The 18,676-nt window shown below is 35.8% G+C and overlaps 1 protein-coding gene and 1 pseudogene across 1 annotated transcript in view; one reads left to right on the top strand and one right to left on the bottom strand.

Moving 5' to 3' along the window:
• The window catches only part of KPNA3 (karyopherin subunit alpha 3), a 105,125-nt gene that overhangs the window by 59,913 nt on the left and 26,536 nt on the right, over positions 1-18,676 (bottom strand). The gene's annotated exons all lie outside the window — the stretch shown is intronic.
• Positions 8,370-9,929, top strand: LOC136309030 (26S proteasome regulatory subunit 10B pseudogene; annotated as a pseudogene).

Raw genomic sequence — 18,676 nt, forward strand, 5'->3', positions numbered from 1 at the left:
ACTAACGGTAACTACACACACAAATCTAGAACTGAGACAAGTGTAAAAAAGGGAAAACAGAGGAGGAAAAAACGATAAAATACCACCAAACTACAACAGCAGACAGAAACACAAGGAAATTGAAACAATGAAGACAGAGAATAACCAGAAAAAATGGCTATAGGAAGTCCACATATAGCAATAATCACCCTAAATATAAATGTACTCAACTCACCAATTAAAAGACACAGAGCAGTGGGATGGATTAAAAACTAGACCCAACTCTGTGTTTCCATTAAGAGACCCATCTAAGCTAGAAAGACAAAAACTCAAAGTGATGGGGTGGAAGGTGACACTGCAAGCAAATGACATTCATAAAAAACCCAGCGTGGCTGTACTTATACCAGACAAAATGACTTAAGATAAAAACGGAAATAATAGAGAAAGATGGACATTTTATTGTACAATGAAAAAGAGGACAATACATTAAGAACACATAACACTTATCAACAGTGGTGGGATTCAGCCGGTTCGCACCGGCTCAGCAGAACCGACAAATAATTTTTTGTTGAATTCAGCAAACAGGTTATTAAAATGGCACTTGTAATCAAGGTACACTCTAGGGTGGGTGAATGCATAGCTACTCAATGTAGAAATCACAAATTTACATTCCCTACCTTTCCCCCCCCACAAAGTTAGAAGTGGGGAGGCAGTCAGATAGACTCCCGCATGCGCCCGACCGGGATCCACCTGGCATGCCCACCAGGAAGTGATGCTCTGCCCATCTGGGGCATTCCTCTGTTGCAGCTGGAGCCATTTTAGCACCTGAGGCAGAGGCCATGGAGCCATCCTCAGCGCCCAGGCCAACTCTGCTCCAGTGGAGCTTTGGCTACAGGAGGGGAAGAGAGAGATAGAGAGAAAGGAGAGGCGGAAGGGTGGAGAAGCAGATGGGCGCCTCTCCTGTGTTCTCTGACTGGGATCAAACCCGGGATTTCCACACGTCAGGCCAATGCTCTATCGCTGAGCCAACCAGCCAGGGCCATTCCTTATTTTTTTTTAACGTTCATTTGTGTAACAGCATATTCTAAGTGCCCATAGTAATGTTCATTCCATCCACAGGTAAAAAAAATTGCAAGTGAGGATGTCTATCAAGAAACAATATGGACATATGTATCCTGATTTATTAATGTCACCCCATTAAAATTAATAATAAAAGAAGCAATATGAAAATATCTTAAATAAGTTTTATTATTTTTGTCAAGTATTATTTAATATTTTTTCATTAATATATTAAAATTCTTTTAACATAATCTAGCTTTGTGCACCTCTTGCATTGTTCTTATGTAAGTATTAAATGCATGAAATAATAAACTACCTGTCAGTATATCTTTTTACAGGGGTCCCCAAACTTTTTACACAGGGGGCCAGTTCACTGTCCCTCAGACCGTTGGAGGGCCGGACTATAAAAAAAACTATGGACAAATCCCTATGCACACTGCACATATCTTTTTTTAAAGTAAAAAAACAAAACGGGAACAAATACAATATTTAAAATAAAGAACAAGTAAATTTAAATCAACAAACTGACCAGTATTTCCATGGGAACTAGGCTCCTCTCACTGACCACCAATGAAAGAGGTGCCCCTTCCAGAAGTGCGGCAGGGGTCGGATAAATGGCCTCAGGGGGCCGCATGTGGCCCGCAGGCCGTAGTTTGGGGACCCCTGTCTTTTTATATACTTAAAATGGTCATTAGGGCAGAGAATCAGATGTTAAATTATTTGAATCCCACCACTGCATATAAATATATATGCACCCAACTTGTGAGCATCAAAATTATCAAGCATTTACTAATAGACCTAAAAGGGAAAAACTGACAAAAATGCAATTAGGGCAGTTAATACTGTGTTGACAGTAACACTGTAAATAGATCATCCTAACAGAAAACAGCAGCCTTTAATGACACATTAGACCAAAAAGATATAATATTTATAAAGCTTTCCATTCCAAAACAACAGAATATACATTCTTCTCTAGCACACATGGAACATTGTCAAGGATACCATATAATGGGTCATAAAATTAGTCTTCTTAAAATAAATTTAAGAAGACTGAAATCACAGTAAGCATATCCTCTGATCACAACTGTTTTGAACTGGAAATCAACTACAAAAAGCTGGAAAAATCATAAATATGCTGAGATTAAACAACATGCTGCTGAACAACTACTAGGTCAAAGAAGAAATGAAAGGAGAGAATAAAAGCTACATAGAGACAAAGGAGAATGACAATATGCCATATCAAACTTTTGGGGATGCAGTAAATAAGATACTAAGAGGAAAGTTTATAGCATTACAACCCTATCTCAGAAACAAGAAAAATCTCAAATAAACGATCAAATATTTAATTAAACAACCTAATACTTTAAAAGAACTAGAAAAAGAAGAGCAAAGTCCAAAGTCAGTAGAAGGAAATAATAAAAATTAGAGCAGAATTATACAAAATAGGGAACAAAAATAAAACCCAGAAAAATAATTAATGACAAAAACAATTGGTGGTTCTTTGGAAAGATAAATGAAATTGACAAACTTCTGGATAGACTCACTAAGGAAATAGAAGAAAAGACTCAAATAAATAAAATCAGAAATGAAAATTACAAAAGACACCAGAGAAATAAAAAGGATTATACAATAATACTATGAAAGAGCGTGTGCCACCAAATTTGATTACCTAGAAGAAATTAACAAATTCCTAGAAATATAAACTGTAACCTTCCTAGACTGAACCATGAAGACCCAGAAAACCTAAATAGACAAATCAACAGCCAGGAAATTGAAAGTTATCAAAAACCTTCCAAAAAACAAAAGTCCAGGTCCAGATGGTTTTACTAGTGAATTCTACCAAACATTCAAAGAAAATTTAATACCTATCCTCAAAGTCTTCCTCTGACAAACACAGATGCAAAATTCCTAAGCAAAATTATAAGCAAACTAAATATAATACATTAAAAAGACAATATATCAAAATCAAATGGGTTTCATTCCAAGGATGCAAGGATAATTCAACATATACAAATCAACTGATGTAATACAACATATTAACGAAATAAAAAAGTCATGATCACATCAATAGATGAAGAAAAGCATTTGACAAGACACAACAGCCAGTTATAATTTTATTATAAATGCACTCAATAAAATGTGTATAGAAGAGAAGTACCTCAACATAATAAAGGCCACACATGATAAACCCACAACTAATATCGTAACCAATGATAAAAAAAAAAAAAGCTAAAACCTTTTCCTCCAAGATCAGGAACAAGACAAGGATACCCACTCTCATCACAGTACTAGAAGTCCTAACTGAAGCAGTCAGGAAAGAGAAAGAAATGAAAGGCATCCAAATTAGGAATGAAGAGGTAAAACTGACACGTTTGCAGATGGCATGATTCTATATATAGAAAACTTAAAGACTCCAGCAAAAGACTAATAGAAACAATAAACAAATACAATAAAATTGCATGATATAAAATCAATGTACAAAAATGTTGCATTCATGTATACTAACAATAAAATATCATAAAAAGAGATGAAGAAAACATAGAAATGCCATGTGCAATTACAACAAAAAGGATAAAATATCTAGGAATAAACTTAACAAAGGATATGAAGAACCTATACATTGAAAATAACAAGACATTGTTGAAAGAAAGTGAAGAAAACACAAAGAAATGAAAAGATATTTCATGTTCATGGATGGGAAAACTCAACATAGTTAAAATGGCCATGTTACCGAAAGCAATATACATATTTAATGTAATCCCCATCAAAATCCCAATGGCATTTTTCAAAGAAATAGAATAAAGTATCATCAGGTTGGTATGGAATCACAAAGGACCTCAAATAAGCAAAGCAATCAGAGAAAAAAGAACAAAGCCAAAGGTATTACACTCCCTGGTTTCCAATTATACTACAAAACTACAATAATCAAAACAGTATGGTATTGGCAGACAAATAAACACACAGAACAATGGAACAGAATTGAGAGCCCAGAAATAAACCCACATGTACATAGGCAAGTAACTTTCGATAAAGGAACAAAAACTACAATGGAGAAAGGAAAACTTCTTCAATAAATGGTGTTGCAAAAGAATAAAATTAGACTGCTATGCTGACACCAGACACAAATTAACTCAATATAGATTAAAGAGTTAAATATAAAATCTGAAACAATAAAATATATTGCTCATAAAAATTAGAGGATATTTCATAATGAATATAAAGCGATAAAAAAGCATCTGATTATTTTTTATTAAACAAGAACATCAGAAAAGTAAATGACAAGTCAAAGAAAGTTGTTTGATTATGCAAATGAGATGCAAAACCAACTTTTATTTCATTGGTGAAAATACACTATACAAAAGGCTGAAAGTACTGGAGTATCTGCACGTTCCCTGATCCCCTAAATTTTTGTGAGCAGTGTACCCAGAAGACATAGGTTCTAAACTTAAGGACCTTGTTCTCAGAGAGTTTTCTGACACCAAAGATTACGGAAGTAAAAATAAATGAGACTACATCAAACTAAGAAACTTCTGCATTGCAAAAGAAACCATCAGCAAAACAAAAAGGCAGTCAACAAAATGAAAAAAGATATTGCCAAATGATACCTATGATAAGGGGCTAATATCCAAAATACATATAAAGTATAGCATAGAAAATATAGGCAATTATATTGTAATAACTATGTATGGTGCCAGCAGGGTATTGGAAACATCAGGGGAAACACTTTGTAAAGTATATTGACTGTCTAATCATTATGCTGTACATCTGAAAATAATACTGAATGTAAATTGTAATTTAAAAAATGTTTAAATAAAAATAAAGAAATATATAAAGAACTCATACAACTCAACAAAAACCAAACAATCTATTTAAAACTGGGCAGAGAACCTAAACAGACACTTGTTGAAGAGAATGTGAAGAAAAAGGAACCCTTGTACACTATTGGTGGGGATATAAATTGATACAGCCACTATGGAAAACAGTATAAAGGATCCCAATATATTAAGAATAGAGTTACAATATGACCCAGCAATACCATTTCTGGGTAACTCTACCCTCCAAAAGAAAAAAAATTTTGTTAAGATTTATGTACTCTACGTTCATTGCAGCATTATTTATGGTAGCCAAAACAGGGAAATGACCTAAGTGTCCTTCATTGGATGACTGGATACAGAAGGTGTAGCATATATATACAATGGAATACTACTCAGCCACAAAAAGAAAAAAATATTGCCATTTGAGACAACATGGATGGATCCTGATAGTATTATGTTAAGTGAAGTTAAGTCAGAAAAGATAAAGAACTATGTGATTTCACTTATATGTGTGATATAAAACAAATTAAAAACCCAACAAACAAAACAAACTCAGACACACAGTACAGGGGTTAACATAGGGGAAGGGGGCTGGGAGATAAGGAGGGTAAAGGGGGTCAAATATATAGTGATGGAAAAAGACTAGACTCTGTGTCATAAGCACACAATCCAATATACAGATAATGTACTATAGAATTGTATACCTGAAACTTATACATGTTATTAACCAATGCTACCCCACCAAATTTAATTTAAAAATAAAATGAAGATGAAAATTATTAGAATGAAAGTGACAATAAGAAGATAAGGAAAGCTACTAGAAAAAAATACAAAAATCAATTATATGTCTATATTCTAATAGCAATGAACACATGGGTACCAAAATTTAAAATACAAAGTGTCATTTATAATCTCTCAAAAAATAAATACTTAGTTATAAACCTAAAAATATATGTGCAGGACATATATGTTGAAAATTATACAACAATGATGAAAAAATTCAAATATCTATAAAAATGAAGAGACATACTGTGTTCATGGATTGGTAGACTTAACTAAGTAAAGACTGCTATTCTCCCTACAATGGTATACAAATTTAATAACCCAATCCCTCTCAAAATCCTAGTAATAATTTTATACATACAGAAAAGATTATTCTAAAATTTATGTAGAAAGGCAAAGTAATTAGACTAGCTAAACCCATTCTGAAAAAGAAAGTAGGAGGAATCAGTCTATCTAATTTAAAGATTTATTATATAGCTATAGTACAGTAATAAATACCATGTGGTACTTGGAGAAGGGATATATATAATGATCAATGGGACAGAACAGAGAACACAAAATAGACCTACACAAACATACTCAATTGATTTTTGACAAAAGTGTGAAAGCAATTCAATGGAAGAAAGAAAAACTTTTCAACAAACGGTGCTAGAACAGATAGATATTGATAAATTATAAACCTCAAAGTCTCAAACCTTACACAAACATGAGAACAAAATGAATCATATGTAAGTGTAAAACAATAAAACTTTTAGGGAAAAAAACTCTTTGGGATCTGGAGGTAGGCAAAAGTCTTAGACTTAACCCTAAAAGCATAATCCATAAAAGGCATAATTGTTAAAATGGGCCTCGTTAAAATTAAAATTTTTTGCTGAGAAAGGCTCCTCATGTAGAGGATGAAAAAACAAGCTAGAGATGAAAAAATATGTGGAATAAAGGACTACTATCGAGAATATATACATATATAAATAACTTCCAAAGCTCAATAGTAGAATAAACAATTGGAAAACAAGTGAAGGAAATGGAGACATTATTTATCAAAGAGAATATAAAAATGGCAAATAAGTACAATAAAATAAGTTCAATATTGTTAGCCATTAGGAAAATGCTGATTAAAACCAAATTAGAAATTACTGCATATCTACCAGAACAGCTAAAACAAGTAATTGTGACAACACCAAATAATAGTGAGGATGTGGAGAAATTCATGTATTGCTGGTAGGACTGTAAAATGGTACAGCCATTTATAAAACAATTTCTTAAAAAACTAAACATGAGTCTGACCTGTGGTGGCACAGTGGATAAAATGTCGAGCTGGAATACAGAGGTCGCTGGTTTGAAACCCTGGGCTTGCTTGGTCAAGGTACATATGGGAGTTGATGGTTCCTGCTCCCCCTGCCCCCTTCTCTCTCTCTCTCTTTCTCCTCTCTCTAAAAAAATGAATAAATAAAATCTAAAAAAGAAAAAAAACACACAAAAAACTAAACATGAAATGCCGTAAGACACAGCAAATGTATTTCTGGACATTTATCCCTTTTGAACCTTATGTTCAAAAGAAACTTGTATACAAACGCTTACAGTAGTTTTATTCATAATAGCCCAAACCTGAAAACAACCCAGGTATCATTCACAGCTTAACGGGTGGTACATCCATACCTTGGAAAATTAACCAACAATAAAAAGGAATGAACTACTGATACAAGCAGAAACTTGGATGAATCTCCATGGAATTATAACGAGAAGAAAAAATCCCATCTTAAAAGATCATATAATTTCATTTATATTACATTTTTGGTTTCCAGAGCCCGAGGAGAAGTAAGCATGACTACAAAATGACAACATGAAAAATTCTTGTAGTGGTAGAAGTATTATATCTTGACTATATGTATAAAGATCAATATTTTACTATAATGGTTCTAGGAATTACCATGGGGGGAAAAACTGGATAAAAGGTACACAGGAACTCTCTATATTATGTTTTACAATTGCATGTGAATCTACAATTATTTCAAAATAATGGCCAATTTTTTAAAACTTTGAAAAAAAGGATATACAGGACTTCACATCAGATGCTGAGGAAAAGGGGAAGGAGTCACAACCAATTTCAATACGCACACAATAGGGAATCAATAGATAAAAACTAAAAAAGAGGGTACTAAGAAAAGCTAACCACTGTAACAAAAATAAAAACCTTCCAAAACACTAAGTTAAAAACAATTCATATAAAACTGTTTTACACACAAATATACAAGCATAGGGAGAAAATAGGGTAAAGGGCTCTAGGAAATTGTATCCAACTTTAGAACAATATGAAAATGAATGACATATACATGTATGTGTGTATATATGACAAAATTAAACTTTAAAAGAAAAGCAATCTCTAAAATTAAAAAAAAAATTATGAACCTAAATGTATAACCAGTTGGTGGCAGAATAACACTATTCCATATAACTTTTCAACACAGTAATTTGACTGTATATCCCATTCAACCTGAAAGACAAAACTATGAACTGTTTACAGTAATGCTATTACTGCTTGTAGTATTGCAATTGTTATTTTAAGAGTGTTATTTATCTGAAATTTTTAAAAATGAGTAATAATGTGATACTCTAATTCTATCATTTAGGAAAACGAAGAATTTCAGCCTGGGACAAAGGAAATAAAGATGTATGATAGAAAAGGTTAATAAAACAATGTACTCTTGAATTTGAAATAGAAATACCAAGATGAGCGGCGGCTTCTCATCAGGGCGGACCCTAGAGATAAGGCGCTTCAGGACTACCGCAAGAAGCTGCTGGAGCACAAGGAGATCGACGGCCGCCTCAAGGAATTAAGGGAACAATTAAAAGAACTTACCAAGCAGTATGAAAAGTCTGAAAATGATCTGAAGGCCCTACAAAGTGTTGGGCAGATTGTGGGTGAAGTACTTAAGCAGTTAACTGAAGAAAAATTCATTGTTTAAGCTACAAATGGACCAAGATATGTTGTGGGTTGTCGACAGCTTGACAAAAAAGTAAGCTGAAGCCAGGAACAAGAGTTGCTTTGGATATGACTACACTAACTATCATGAGATACTTGCCAAGAGAGGTGGATCCATTGGTTTACAACATGTCTCATGAAGACCCTGGGAATGTTTCCTATTCTGAGATTGGAGGGCTATCAGAACAGATTCGGGAATTAAGGGAGGTGATAGAATTACCTCTTACAAACCCAGAATTATTCCAGCGTGTAGGAATAATACCTCCAAAAGGCTGTTTGCTATATGGACCACCAGGTACAGGGAAAACACTCTTGGCACGAGCTGTTGCTAGCCAGCTGGACTGCAATTTCTTAAAGGTTGTATCTAGTTCTATTGTAGACAAGTACATTGGTGAAAGTACTCGTTTGATCAGAGAAATGTTTAATCATGCCAGAGACCATCAGCCATGTATCATTTTTATGGATGAAATAGATGCTATTGGTGGTCGTCGGTTTTCCGAGGGTACTTCAGCTGATAGAGAGATTCAGAGAACTTTAATGGAGTTACTGAATCAAATGGATGGATTTGATACTCTACATAGAGTTAAAATGATCATGGCTACAAACCGACCAGATACACTGGATCCTGCTTTGCTCCATCCAGGAAGATTAGATAGAAAAAGACATATTGATTTACCAAACGAGCAAGCAAGATTAGATATATTGAAAATCCATGCAGGTCCCATTACAAAGCATGGTGAAATAGATTATGAAGCAATTGTGAAGCTTTCAGATGGCTTTAATGGAGCAGACCTGAGAAATGTTTGTACTGAAGCAGGTATGTTTGCAATTCGTGCTGATCATGATTTTGTAGTACAGGAAGACTTCATGAAAGCAGTCAGAAAAGTGGCTGATTCTAAGAAGCTAGAGTCAAAATTGGACTACAAACCTGTGTAATCTGCTGTAAGGATTTTGCTGGCTGCATGACAGACATTGGCCTAATGTAAAAACAGAGTTAAGGAAAATAATGTACTATTGGCAATGATCTCATTAAAAGTATGAATAAAAATATGTATGAATAACAAAAACTAGTAATTCAGTAATTCTACTTTTAAGATTGGTACAGGAGAAATTTGTATATTTGTTAATGTTGCATTTATTGCAGCAGAAGTTATAAAAGAAGAGTATGTTGTAGCTTTTTGTATTTGCTGTGAGCATTTTGTAAAATACTGAAAATGGTTTGAAATAGTAGTACAAAAGAGCATTTCTTGTGGCTTATTTTATATCGTTTATTTTCCTCATCCTAAAAAGTTGAATAAAATCTGTTTGATTCAGTCCTAAAAAAAAAAAAAAATAGAAATACCAATTACATGTATAATATGTCTTTTTAAAAATATCTAGATTAAAAAATAAATAAAATTTAAAAATTCCTAGATCTGTCAAAAATATCCAGGAGTGAAGCTGAAGGGACTCAAACTGGTCATAGACAGTACAATTAAAATATCAATAAGTATAACTACAATGAATTAAAACATTTGTATGATTCAGTCAATGAATTCAGAATTTGAAAATAACTAACCAGTCATCATTAGAACGTACTAATGAACCACCCATTGTCTAAAAACTGATAAATGAAGAGAATCAAGCACTCATTTTGCCTTTAAACAAATTTTATCATGGGAGTAAACTTAACCAATTAAAAAACGAGGGAAATTTTCTTTTTAAAAAAAGAATGACAGAATTAGAATATCACCATTTTATGACTCCTAGTAAATAACAGATTTAGGTAATGTTCCTGAATAATTGTCAATATTTCAGAAAGAGACAGATACTAGTGCCTCTCAATGCAAAAAAAAAAAAATCATATATAATGCATTCTTGTTCCGTATGCTCAAAATAACCTAAATCTGTTAAAAACTCCAGATTCAAATATGAATTTACAGAAAATACAGGACAAATAAAACACTGTTAAATGATGCCATAGGAAACAAAATACAGGCTATGCACATAGAACCTTTAATAAATAAAATGAATGTAAAAAAAGAGATGGTAAGATTAAAAGAGTATAAATTAAAAAGGAGACTTCAAACCCCTCCTATCAATCAGTCACAGTAAGGATATAGACTTTTAATTTAGAAAGTAAACATAATGGGGTGACATTGATCAATAACAGTACGTAGGTTTCAGGTAAACATTTCTATAGCATTTGAACTGTTGTGTTATGTGCCCATCACCCAAAGTCAAATCCTTCTCCATCACTGTACATTTGTCCCTCTATACTCCCCACTTACAGTAACTTCACTTTTTTCTCTATCCATGAGTTTCAGTTTTATATCCCACCCATATGTGAAATCATCCAGATCTTAGCCTTTTCTGATTTACTTATTTCACTCAGTATATTATTATCAAGGTCCACCCACGTCATCATAAATGTCACTGTCATCGTTTCTTATGGCTGAGTAGTATTCCATTATATAGTATATGTACCACATCTTTATTTGCTCCTCAACCAACATCTTCTTTATTTAATCCTCAACCACTTTGGTTGTTTCCATGACTTGGCGATCGTGAATAATGCTATGATGAACATGGGAGTGTGTGTGTCTTTACATACCAATGTTTTCAAGCTTCTGGGGTAGATACCCAGGTAGAGGGACTGCTTGGTCATGTGGTAGTTCTAGTCTTAACTTTTTGAGGAACGACCATACTTTCTTCCATAATGGTTGTACTAATTTGCATTCCCACCAGCAGTGAATAAGGGTTCCTTTTTCTCCACAGCCTCTCCAACATTTATTACCTGTCTTGTTGATAATAGCCAATCTAACAGCTGTAAAGCGGTATTTTATTGTTTTTGTGTGTGTGGGGGGAGGGTTTGACAAAGAGAGAGTCAGAGAAAGAGACAGACAGGGTCAGACAGGAAGGGAGAGAGATGAGAAGCATCAATTCTTCTTTGTGGTATCTTAGTTATTTGTTGATTGCTTGTTCATTGATTGCTTTCTAATATGTACATTGACCTGGGTGCCACAACAGAGCAAGTGACCCCTTTCTCAAGCCAGTGACCTTGGGCTCATGTCTATGATCCCACGCTCAAGCCAGCAACCCCGCGCTCAAGCTGGTGAGCCCATATTCAAGCCTGATGAGCCTGAGCTCAAGCTGGCAACCTCAGGGTTTTGAACCTGGGTCCTCCGCATTCCAGTCCAACATTCTATCCACTGCGCCACTACCTGGTCAGGCTCATTGTAGTTTTGATTTGCATTTCTCTAATAGCTAGTGAAGATGAGCATCTTTTCATAGTGCCATGACTCCCTAGCAGTATAATCATCAATGCCTTTTTTTAAACCTCTATGCCTCTCTACTTCATAAACTGTATAATGGGAATAATTGTACCTGTCTTCAATATTAAGTAGATAATAAATGTAGGACACCATTCATTCTGGCACATGGCAGATATTTTACAAAGAATAGTCCAATATTCCTTTCAAATAGTAAGAGCCAAGGAAATGTGATTGGCCATTTGTATTTCTTCTTGGGAAAAGTGTCTGTTTGTATCCTCTCCCTATTTTTTATTGAGTTGTTTGTTTGTTGCTGAGATTTGTGAGCTCTTTATATATTTTGAATATTAACCCCTTATCAGAGCTGTTGTATATCATCTCTTATTTGGTTGGCTGCCTTTTTGTTATTGTCGGTTTCTTTTGCTGTGCAAAAGCTGTTTAGTTTGATACAGTCCCATTCATTTATTTCTGCCTTTACTTCCCTTACCTTTGGGGTCAAATTCATAAAATGTTCTCCACAGCAAGTTCTGTAAGTTTAGTATGTATGTTTTCTTCTATGTGATTTATTTTTTTCAGATCTTATATTTAGGTCTTTAATCCATTTTGAATTAATTTTTGTGCATGGGGACAAGGTGTGGACAAGTTTAATTCTTTTGCATGTGGATTTCCAATTTTCCCAGCACCATTTATCGAAAAGGCTTTCTTTTCTCCATTGTGTTTTTGGCTTTGTGAGATTATTTGTCCATATATATATATGTGATTTTATTTCTGGGCTCCCGATTCTATTCCACTGATCTTTATATCTCTTTTTCTGCCAATACCATACTGTTTTGATTATCGTGACTCTGTAGAATAATTTGAGGTCATGTAGTATAATACCATTGTCTTCATTCTTTTTTTTACCCTCGGCATTGCTTTGTCTATTTGAAGTTTTTCTATGGTTCCATACATATCTAGTGAATTATTTCTGCTTTATGTCTTTAAAAATGACATTGGGGCCCTGGCCGGATGGCTCAGTGGTAGAGCGTCGGCCTGGCGTGCAGGAGTCCCGGGTTCGATTCCCGGCCAGGGCACACAGGAGAAGCGCCCATCTGCTTCTCCACCCCTCCCCCTCTCCTTCCTCTCTGTCTCTCTCTTCCCCTTCTGCAGCCAAGGCTCCACTGGAGCAAAGTTGGCCCCGGGCGCTGAGGATGGCTCTATGGCCTCTGCCTCAGGCACTAGAATGGCTCTGGTTACAACAGAGCAACACCACAGATGGGTGGAGCATCGCCCCCTGGTGGGCATGCCGGGTAGATCCCGGTCGGGCGCATGCAGGAGTCTGTCTGACTGCCTCCCCCTTTCCAACTTCAGAAAAATACAAAAAAAAAAAAAAAATGACATTGGGATTCTAATAGAGATTGCATTAAATTTGTATATTGCTTTGAATAATATGGCTAATTTAACTATTTAATTCTTCCTATCCATAAACATGGAACATTTTTCGAATTCATTGTGTCTTTTTCAATTTCTTTCAATAAGGTTTTGTAGTTTTCAGTATATAGGTCCTTCACACCTTTTGTTAAGTTTGTTCCTAGGTATTTTATTTTCTTTTTAGTTGTTAAGTATAAAAGGAATTTTTTCAGGTTATTTTCTGAAGTTTCATTGTTGGCATATAGGAAAGCAGTGGATTTTTGTATAATATATTGATTCCATGCCCTGTGACTTTACTGTATCTGTTTCTTGTTTCTAATAGTTCTTTCAATGGAATCTTTGGGGTTTTCCATATACAGGATCATGTCACCTGCTAAAAGTGATACCTCAACTACTTCTTGACTGATATGGATGCCTTTTCTTTCTTTCTCTTATCTGACTGCTATGGCTAAGACTCCAGTACTATGTTGAGTAAGAGTGGAGGGGGGGCAGTTTTGTCTTGTTCCTGATTTTAGATGGAAAGCCTTCAGTTTTTCACCATTTAGTATGATATTAACTGATGATTTGTCATATACGGCCTTTATTATGTTGAGGTACTTTCCTTCTATATCCATTTTACTGAGTGTTTTAAACATAATTGGATATTGTATCTTTTTTTCTTTTTTTTTTGGACAGAGACAGAGAGGGACAGATAGGGACAGGCAGACAGTAAGGGACAAAGATGAGAAGCATCAATTCTTTGTTACAGCTCCTTAGTTGTTCATTGACTGCTTTCTCATATGTGCCTTGATGGAGGGGGAGAGAGTTCAGCAGAACAAGTGACCCCTTGCTCAAGCCAGTGATCTTGGGCTAAAGCCAGTGACCTTGGGCTTCAAGCCAGCAACTATGGGTCACGTCTATGATCCCATGCTCAAGCTGGTGAGTCTGTGCTCAAGCTGGCGATTTCAGGGTTTCGAACCTGGGTCCTCTGCATGCCAGTCGGGCACTCGATCCACTGTGCCACCACCTGGTCAGGCTGGATGTTGTATTTTATTGAATGCCTTTTCTGCTTCTATTGATAGAATCATATGATTTTTGTCTTTTGTTTCATTCATGTGGTGTATTACACTCATCTATTTACATACATTGAACCATCCTTGTGCTTCCTGGAATGAATCCCACTTGATGTATTTTTTTAATGTATTGTTGTATTTGATTTGCTAGTATTTTGTTGAGGATTTCTGCATTTATATTCATTAGATATATTGATCTGTAGTTTCATTAGAGATATTGATCTGTAGTTTTCTTTTTTTTGTGTTGTCCTTGCAAGGTTTTGGTATCAGGATTATGTTAGCTTCATAAAATGTGTTACTGAGTATTGCTCCTTCTAATTTTTGGAAGACTTTGAGAAGGATAGGTACCAAATGTTCTTTGAACTTTTGGTAGAATTCACTACTGTAGCCATCTGGTCCTGGACTTTTATTTGGGGGGAGACTTTTGATAGTTGTTTCTATGTCCTCCCTGCTTATGGGTCTATTTAGGTTTTCCACTTCTTCATGACCCAGTCTAGAATGATTGCACAGTTCTAGGAACTTATTTCTTCTAGATTGTTGAATTTGATGGCATATAAACTTCCATAGTATTCCAGAATAATCCATTGTATAACTATGATGTCTGTAGTAATTTCTCTTCTTTCATTTTTGATGTTTTTATGAGTCATCTCTCTTTTTTCCTTAGTGATTCTAGCCAGGGGTTTGTCAATTTTATCGATCTTTTCAAAGAACCAGCTCTTTGTTATATTAATATTTTTCTACAGAGTTTTTCTCTATCTCATTTAGTTCTTGTCTAATTTTTACTATTACCTTTCTTCCACTGACTTTAGATTGCCTTTGTTCCTTTTCTAGTTCCTTCAGATGTAATATCAGGTCATTTACTTGGAACCTCTATTTTTTATTTATTTTAGTGAGGTGGGGGTGGAGGAGCAGGAAGCATCAACTCCCATATGTGCCTTGAAAGGGCAAGCCTAGGGTTTCAAACCAGCTACTTTAGCATGCCATGTTGATGTTTTCTCCAATGTGCCACCATAGGTCAGGTGGGGCCTCTTGTTTCTTGATTTAAGTTTGTAATGATATAAACTTCCCTATTATTATTGCTTTTGCTGCCTCCCAGAGGTTTTGATATGTCATGTTGGCCTGACCTGTGGTGGCGCAGTGGATAAAGCGTTGACCTGGAACGCTGAGGTTGCCGGTTCAAAACCCTGGGCTTGCCTGGTCAAGGCACATATGGGAGTTGATGCTTCCTGCTCCTCCCTCCCCCTTCTCTCTCTCTCTTTCTCACTCACTCTATCTCCTCTCTAAAAATTAATAAGATATGTCATGTTGTCATTCTCGATATTCTCAATCTTTTGATCTCTGCTTTTATTTCTTCCTTGACCCAGTCATTATTTAGAAGTATACTGTTTAGTTTCTACATTTTTGTGGGCTTTAATTCCTTTTTACAGTTGAATTATAATTTCAAAGACTTATAATCAGAGAATATTCTTGATATAATTTCAATCTCCTTAAATTTGTTGAGATTAGTTTTGTGGCCCTACATATGGTGTGTCCTTGAGAATGTTTCATTAACAGTAGGAAAAAAAATGTATAACCTGATGTTCTGGGATGAAATGTTCTTTAAGTGTCTATTATGTCCATCTGGTCTAGTGTGTTGTTTAAGGCCAGTATTTCTTTAATGATTTTCTGTTTGGATGATCTATCAAGACTGTCAATGGTATAGTGAGATCTCCAAATACAATTATGTATTTGTCTACCTCTCTTTCTTGTTCTGTTAGTACATGTCATATATTTTGGTGCTCCCTGATTAGGTGCATATATATGAAGAAGTGCGATGTCCTCTTTTTATTTTTAAATTTTATTTATTTATTTTAGAGAAGAGAGAGAGAAAGAGAGAAGAGCAGGAAGCACCCACACCCATATGTGCCTTAACCAGGCAAGCCCAAGGTTTCAAACTGGCAACCTCAGCATTCCGGGTCAACGCTTTAACCACTGCACCACCACAGGCCAGGCTGATGTCTTCTTGATATAGTGACCCCTCTACCATTATGAAATGTCCATTTTTGCCTCTTCTTACCTTTGTTGTCTTGCAGTAAGTATTGTCAGATATAAGTATGGCAACATCAGCTATTCTTTGTTTATTGTTTGCTTGTAGAATCATTTTCCAACCTTTCACTTTGAGTCTACTTTTGTCCCTGCAGCTTAGCTGTGTCTCCTGAAGGCAGCATATAGTTGGGTTTTGTTTTTTGATACAATTTGCTACTCTGTGTCTCTTTATTGGTGAGTTCAGTCCAATTACAGTTAGGATAATTACTGACACATGAGGATTTCAAATAGCCATTTTATGTTTTGTTTTCTGGTAGCTCTGTATCTTTGGTTATTTTGTATTTCTGTCAATTGTTTTTGTTTGGTGGTATTCCATGCTTCTTCCTCTACTTCCTCTCTTTAAAAACTTTATTTTTTTTATTTTTCTAGGTTTTATTTATTCATTTTAGAGAGGGGAAGAGAGGGAGAGGACAGGGAGAGGGAGTGGGAGAGGGAGAGGAGAGAAGGAGGGGGAGCAGGAAGCATCAATGCTCATAAGTGTCTTGACCAGGCAAGCCCAGGGATTTGCAATGACAACCTCAGCATTCCAGTTCAATGCTTTATCCACTGGGCCACTACAAGCCAGCCCTCCTCTATTTTTTCTTTTTCTTGACCTATGTTTTTCAGTTTTGGTTTTTTTGTGGGTGGCTACAATTAGGTTATTGAGAAAAATATTTTCATATATACGAGTCCTTTGTCTTATGAGTGCTTTTGCACTCCATCCTCCTTTGCTACTTCAGAACATTATGCCATTTTATGTTTTTGCTGTCATAGATTATCCTTGTTTATACTATAACTTTGTTGGAGCTTTTATTTGTAGTTTTGTGTTTTGTTCCTTGTATCCAGTAAAATAACCACCCTGAGTATTTCCTGCAGTGGGGGTTTTCTGGTGATTAATTCCCTCAGTTTCAGTATGTCTAAAAAATTTTTTATTTTTCCTTCATATTTGAAGGATATCTTTGGCAAATATCGTTCTTGGCTGCTAATTCCTCACTTTCAGTACTTTGAATGTTTGGGTCTACTTTCTTTTGGCCTGTAGTTTCTGCTGAGTAGTCTGATGATAACCTGATTGGCCTTCGTTTATATGTTATGTTCTTTTCCTTAGATGCCTTGAGTATTCTTTCTTTGTCATTGATTTTTGACAGTTTTATTATAGTGTGCCTTGGAGAAGGGCTGTCTGAGTTAAGGTAACTAGGCATTGTTTGCTTCTTGGATTCAAGAATCTAATTCTTTCCATAGGCTTGGGATGTTCTCATCAACTACTTGTTTAAATAGGCTCTCAATTCCCTTCTCCTTTTTTTCTTCTTCTGATATACACATTATTTTTATATTGTTCTTTTTGATGAAGTCAGACAATTCTCATAGAAATCTATTATTTTTTTAATTCGTGAGTCTCTTTCTTCTCTCTGTAGCATCTCTAGTTGCCTACCTTCAGTATCACTGTTTCTCTCCTCTATCTGCCTTGTTCTATTAGTAAACTTGCTAGCTCATTTTTCAATTCATGCATTAAGTTATTCATCTCTGCTTTTTTTTTTTTTTTTTTCCTTCTGAAGCTGGAAACGGGGAGAGACAGTCAGACAGACTCCCGCATGCGCCCGACCGGGATTCACCGGCACGCCCACCAGGGGCGACGCTCTGCCCACCAGGGGGCGATGCTCTGCCCCTCCGGGGCGTCGCTCTGCGGCGACCAGAGCCACTCTGGCGCCTGGGGCAGAGGCCAAGGAGCCACCCCAGCGCCCGGGCCATCTTTGCTCCAACGGAGCCTTGGCTGCGGGAGGGGAAGAGAGAGACAGAGAGGAAGGAGGGGGTGGGGGGTGGAGAAGCAAATGGGCGCTTCTCCTGTGTGCCTTGGCCGGGAATCGAACCCGGGTCCCCCGCACACCAGGCCGACGCTCTACCGCTGAGCCAACCGGCCAGGGCCTATTCATCTCTGCTTTTAAAGTTTCAGTCACCTTGGTGAAGTACTTGTTTTGTTTATTAATTTGTTTTCTGAGCTCTTTAAATTGCCTCTCGGTGTTTGCTTGCATCTCATTGAGTAACCACTAAGAAAAAGTCTTGCAGTTCCTTAAAAGTAACCATAGGATCCAGCAATTCTACTCTTAGGTATATGCCCAAGAAACAAGAAAACATATATCTGCACAAATACCTGTACATAAATTATTTATAGCAAAGCTATGTACAATAGCCCAAAACAACCTAAATGTCCATAAACTGATGAATGCTATAATACAATATAGCATATCCATATGATGCAATACCATTCAGTAGCGCAGTGGATAGAGC

This window comes from Saccopteryx bilineata, chromosome 6, assembly GCF_036850765.1.
Source record: "Saccopteryx bilineata isolate mSacBil1 chromosome 6, mSacBil1_pri_phased_curated, whole genome shotgun sequence".
In the NCBI taxonomy this organism is placed as follows: domain Eukaryota; kingdom Metazoa; phylum Chordata; class Mammalia; order Chiroptera; family Emballonuridae; genus Saccopteryx; species Saccopteryx bilineata.